The sequence below is a fragment of the Vicugna pacos genome, unplaced genomic scaffold, assembly GCF_048564905.1.
Source record: "Vicugna pacos unplaced genomic scaffold, VicPac4 scaffold_19, whole genome shotgun sequence".
NCBI lineage: Eukaryota > Metazoa > Chordata > Mammalia > Artiodactyla > Camelidae > Vicugna > Vicugna pacos.
This window is the reverse complement of record NW_027328740.1, coordinates 8,123,941-8,129,849: the sequence shown is the minus strand read 5'-3', so window position 1 is coordinate 8,129,849 and position 5,909 is coordinate 8,123,941. Positions and strand designations below refer to the sequence as shown.

The 5,909-nt window shown below is 45.5% G+C and overlaps 1 long non-coding RNA gene across 1 annotated transcript; it reads right to left on the bottom strand.

The window, feature by feature from the left end:
* Nucleotides 1-460: 460 nt before the first annotated feature.
* LOC140693242 (uncharacterized) lies at nt 461-5,681 on the bottom strand. Its single transcript, XR_012068967.1, has 5 exons — nt 5,464-5,681; nt 2,185-2,257; nt 1,018-1,088; nt 719-809; nt 461-588 (listed from the first exon to the last, which is right to left on the bottom strand). It is a non-coding gene; the product is annotated as an uncharacterized lncRNA (long non-coding RNA).
* Nucleotides 5,682-5,909: the final 228 nt, after the last annotated feature.

The window sequence follows — 5,909 nt, the reverse complement described above, 5'->3', positions numbered from 1 at the left end:
GTCCCTGTGTACTGTGAACTGTTAGAAAGTTTAAAGACGTGTGAAACCATCAACTGAAAAGGGACACACTTCCCTCCATTGGTACGGTGCATAGAGCTCTGAACAAAAGGAAAGAGGGAAGAAGAAAGGCCCATGGGATGCTAGTGGGTAGAATCACATTTACCTTAGGAACCTCTCGTCGGATGCAGCCCCTCCCCCAACACTGACAAGATGCAGCAGCCATTGGAGATGGCAGTTAGCGGTTGGATTCCAGGTGGAATGTTGGTGTTTACCGCGAGGCTTGTTGTGGCTGTTGGATCCTAGGTAACCGGGCAGAGTTCTGTGGGTGGATCAGTGTGATGGAGGGGCTGCCGCCCTCTGTGGAGCTTGGCTTAGGTCTTTGGTCCGGAAAGCTGTGTAAGTTCGAGATACTGCTGCTGCCCAAAGACCTGAGGTCACAGGTCAGTTTCCAGAACCTGAAAGGGCAGACAGTGGAAGATCTGCCTGTCATCAGCTTACTGGTCAGGCTCCGAGGTACTTTCAGACTTGCCCAGTCCTGGTGAAGTCGACTTTAGGGGAGACACGAAGAGAAGCTGGCCGATAAGCTGGCTGCACGGATTGAGGAGAGATGCGAACACATGGATGAGAGATGTTCTGCTACAATGGAGAATACTGGCGTGGAGACAGCTGTAGAGGATACCAGGCTCAAAAGACATTCATGAGACATATTGAAACTCACTGATACAGGCAGAAACATACGGAGTGCCAACGTGGACTTGAGGAAGTTCCTCAATTCTCTTCTCCAATAACGGGTCCAAGGTCCCTGACGTCTGATGGAGAAGAAATGGCAGAGATGATCAAAACGCTCCTGTTCTTGGAAGAGGTCGTGAGAATCCACACGTCCCAAGGGGCATTCCCAAGCCATTCAGACCAAAATTCAACAAGCCCAGGTAAGCCTTTTCCCAGGTTTGGGCCTAGCTAGTGAGCACTTGCCCTTGCCTCCCCTCCACTCAGGCATCCATTTTGAAGGATCAGTACCTGAGCTGCAATGAAGCCATTACGAGAAGAGCAAGCCCCTCCTAGAATCAGAGTTCCTCCAGCTTCACTCTCTGTGAACAACAGTGAACACCTTAAAGGTCAAATAGTCTCGGCTGAAATAGATAAAATTGAATACTTAGCTCACACCTAGAAACGATGTCCTTCCGCTAGATTCAGCAAATGTTGTGTTTATGTCTTCCCTGGGGTGAAGGGAGTGTGGTAAGTGAGGGGAATCTTTGACTGAACATGAATCTGTATTAGGCTTCAGTTTTTCAAGACAGTGAAGGTAAATAGTACAAGTCAGAAAGTGAACTGAACTGTAAAAGTCGCCAATGACATTAAAGACACAGCTTATGTGGATGGTCTTTCACTTGAGTCAAGCCCCCGGGGGCACTATATCATGGGGTTGCAGACTTGGTTGCGTTAAATGGCTTTAAACTACAGGATCGGATGATTAAGCGTTCTCAACACTGATAGAAAAACACCTGGTTCTCAATAGACTAGCATAACTGCAGCAGGATTCTCCTAGCTAGAATGCCTCTAGGTGCTTTTGGATTCAAACCTAAATGTATATATTTGGTTTGTTTCCTCTTGTATTTTCCTAGAGAGGGATGTTACCCCTTGAAATGCCAACATTGGCCAGTAGGTGTCATTGGGATACAGGGCACCACATGCACAAGTGTATCCAAAGTTGGGGGTTATTCCATGTTTCCAAAAGTTATTTCATGGTTCCTGTTGGTTTCGGAGGCTTCAACCTTAAAGAGCTGACATGACCCCTTGAACAGTTAGGACTGCTAGTTTGCATTCTATCTGTCTAGCTTTTCCTTAGAGCTGACAAAATGTTACCAAAATTGACAAGTCTGGCTTCTAGGTCGATTTAGTGTGTTTCAAAAAATAACTCCATTTTCGTATAACTCCCAAAACATGTAAATGAGTTCTGTTAAACTTCTTAAAGACTGCAAATGGGATATCAACACAATGTCAAAATAGTTGTCTTCGGACAATCCCTCCCACCACGGCTGTATAGAAACAAAGAGCTAAGCAAATATCACATTTCTGTGAAATGTATCTGGATAGTGTTGATTCATCGATGCCCAGTTGGCAGAGAAGAAGTGCAACCTGCACTCACTCGCTCCCATGTACAGAGCAATGGAAACATCCACTCACCCAGCCCTTAGCATAGGACACTGGCTGAAGAGAGGTCTGTTACTCCCAAAGACAGGATGAGGCCTCAGGACACCTGGAAGCAGGAGAATGCAAAGCAGGGAATGGAAACCAGTGCAGGTTCGGACCCCTGGTGATGGAGCAACAAGGGTGAAACTCTGTTTAACTTGGACGCACACTCTCAAGCGGACAGGAGACATGGGTTTGAAGGTGATGTGCTGAGATTTACAAGAGTGCACAGCAGATGCTTGGCTGAGAGAACTCAAAGAAACCAGCGCAAAATATCCCCACAGTTAATTCTGAGACCAAGATCCAAGCTGCCAAATTTGAGGTAGCAGAGGCAATGGTCAGTGTGGCATAGAGCTACGGATGATGGCACACGCTGAGTCTCAGGGATCTGGAGTGCGTTGTGGGATGTGGTGGGTCGAATCAAGAGAGCAAACCAAAATGTGTACCAATGATAAAGCATCAAAACTGGTCATGTGGTTGAGATTACCGATATGTCCCATGGCCACACCCAGTGCATCTGCAGGACCAGGGACCAATTGGGCATTTTGCCAATAGAGCACGTGTGGGGCTGAATCAGAGATATCGTTCATCTGGTCTGAGGGATCCAGGGGGCCTTGGTTTTGAAATCAGAATGAAAAGACTTATGATCTGCTACATTCATAACCTGGACTGGGATTATGGTTTGGTTTGAGGCACAGGATACGCAACAGCTGTGTGGTTGCCTTCGTGCACCCGTGCCACAAGGATGAGAGGACAAGGAAGAGTGGTCCAAGTCCACAGCGTTAGAAGAGGAAGCATTACCTACAGCATTATCTCCCTAAAGTGGATGCTATATTTTGGATGGCACCAGCACGGTACGGCACCGAGGACACCAAGGTAGGTCTGCGGGAACATTCCAGCAGGCCCTGATATGTGACATCCATAGATATGCTTCCACTGGTGTTTCTGTAGACAGAGAAGCTCTGAGAAGAACTGCTTTCATTGGGACATTCCCGTGGAACTACAAAGCACAAGCGCACTCTCAGTTTGCTGTTTTGGAAACACTCCAAAATGACATAGAGCAGAATGCAGAGCTGAGAACCTTTAGAAGCTTCATTTCCACAAGAGGAAGTGTCCTGCGCACTTTCAGAATTGTGAGATAAGCATTATCAAAATGATGTTATGCAAATCGAAATAGTATTGGTTTTTCATCAAAAGTAATGCAACAACAGCAATTGGAGATATAACAGACAACACACACAGGAACACGATATGGCATCAATGTCTAGGAGAAATTGTCCGCACAGAAATCCCATGGAATTGCGTAGAGCCAAAAGTCTAAAATTTTCACTTAACAAAGCCCTAGAAGTCCACATTACATACCTGATATTACCTGAACAGAAGAGGTGAAGAAGTACAGTAAAAGAAACAGGAAGTACCATTTTCAGTTCCAAAGATATTGAAGGCCCAAAAGATAAGCTTTCAAACAACTAGACTGCAAAACGCTATCCAGACCATGTGTTGAAAATGGAGGTCAGGAAATCACTGAAAAACCACAGTGTCTCACAATCACATAAGGCAGAATACCGGAAAAGGGGAAGAGAAAGTCTAAAGACGAGCCAAAAAATATCAGGAAACTCAATAGATGTGATAATATCAGGGCTAAAATTTAGTCGTAATCAGACAAGATAATGCAGAGGGACGCGTGAATGACTGTGAAGACATGGGATCAGAAAAACCTTGGTCAGAAGCAGACATAGGAAAGCAAGTGCAAAGCAATGTAAACATTGCTGTTGAACCCTGGGTTAAGACAGGGCATGAAAGACTAGAATTCATAAGGGTCCCAGATGGAAAAGCAAGAGATAAGGAAACAAAAAATGTCTGAAAATTTATCTGTTGAAAAATCAGACAGAAACTTCCTGAAAGCCAAAAAAGAATCATGTATGCGAATTCAGGAATTACACAGCATCCAAAGGAGGTGGAATCCCAATAGACCTACCAGCAGCTGTATGATTCAAATCAACAAAGCTCACGAATATCACAGTGATTTAAAATGCACCTGGAGGAAACAACATAGTCACAAGGAAACCTCCAGAGGGGTTTCAGCTGATATCTCGGCAGCAATATTGCAGGACAGGGAGGAGTGCCAGGACACAGACCATATCCTGAATGGCCAAATGCTGCCACCTAGGGTAGCCTATGCCACATGAACACAATTTCAAATAACGGCAGAGCTAGAGAATTCTACAGACCGGCAAATCTTAAAAGAATTCAGCAGTTCAAAAGTTTTTCTAAAAGAAAGGTTGAGAAAACTCCCCTGAATAGAAAAGCAGCAAGATGGAATGGAAAGAAGAAACCATTATTGGAAATGCAAGAAGAGCATGTGTGGCAGAGAAGAAAGAAGAAGACCTTAAGGAGGACATCAAAACCCTAAAGATGGGAGAGGGAAGCAGGAAATCATAGGTAATTGGAAGCACTCTCTTCAGTGAATCAGCTTATTTGACTCTGTTTGAAGCGAAAGGAGAGATGCATGGCCTGACGTGTTTGCAAAACAAGCGAGAAGAAGACCAACAAAGAATCAAACCAACAAACAAGCACCAAAATGGTATGGTTGGCTGACATATACAAAGGGAACCATGATTATTCAAAAGAAAATACTCAAGGTGAGGTCAAGGGTCATTCAGAACGCATCGACCCAGTATCGTGGCTTGCATGTACTCAGCACACTTGTATTCGGAAATCAGAAGCGTGCATTCATATTCGTAAATTTTGATTCATAAGAGCATATCGTGACCTAACACTAATGCCGATTTGGAATCAAATGGATTCCTAGTCCGTGATGTAGACTTGTATGTCTTCCAACAGGATGAAGGAATGCCATATTCTAGGCTACGTAGAGAAGAAATGTAAGAAGCCTATAACAAAGGCAAGTAGCTCTGCCAAAGTGTACTAAGTGCAAAAGAGACCGACAGCAAAGTGCACATTGGGGTTGGTTTCATTTCTTGGAATTTCAGCCCCCATGAATCCAATGGATCCATGTCCTGAGAGTGTGGGTGTTTCAGCAGAAATCAGGCGACGCATATGTATTCCGGGTGTACGGATATTATAGGAACATAAGTCTCCTTTAGTGGGTCCCTGTGTACTGTGAACTGTTAGAAAGTTTAAAGACGTGTGAAACCATCAACTGAAAAGGGACACACTTCCCTCCATTGGTACGGTGCATAGAGCTCTGAACAAAAGGAAAGAGGGAAGAAGAAAGGCCCATGGGACGCTAGTGGGTAGAATCACATTTACCTTAGGAACCTCTCGTCGGATGCAGCCCCTCCCCCAACACTGACAAGATGCAGCAGCCATTGGGGATGGCAGTTAGCGGTTGGATTCCAGGTGGAATGTTGGTGTTTACCGCGAGGCTTGTTGTGGCTGTTGGATCCTAGGTAACCGGGCAGAGTTCTGTGGGTGGATCAGTGTGATGGAGGGGCTGCCGCCCTCTGTGGAGCTTGGCTTAGGTCTTTGGTCCGGAAAGCTGTGTAAGTTCGAGATACTGCTGCTGCCCAAAGACCTGAGGTCACAGGTCAGTTTCCAGAACCTGAAAGGGCAGACAGTGGAAGATCTGCCTGTCATCAGCTTACTGGTCAGGCTCCGAGGTACTTTCAGACTTGCCCAGTCCTGGTGAAGTCGACTTTAGGGGAGACACGAAGAGAAGCTGGCCGATAAGCTGGCTGCACGGATTGAGGAGAGAT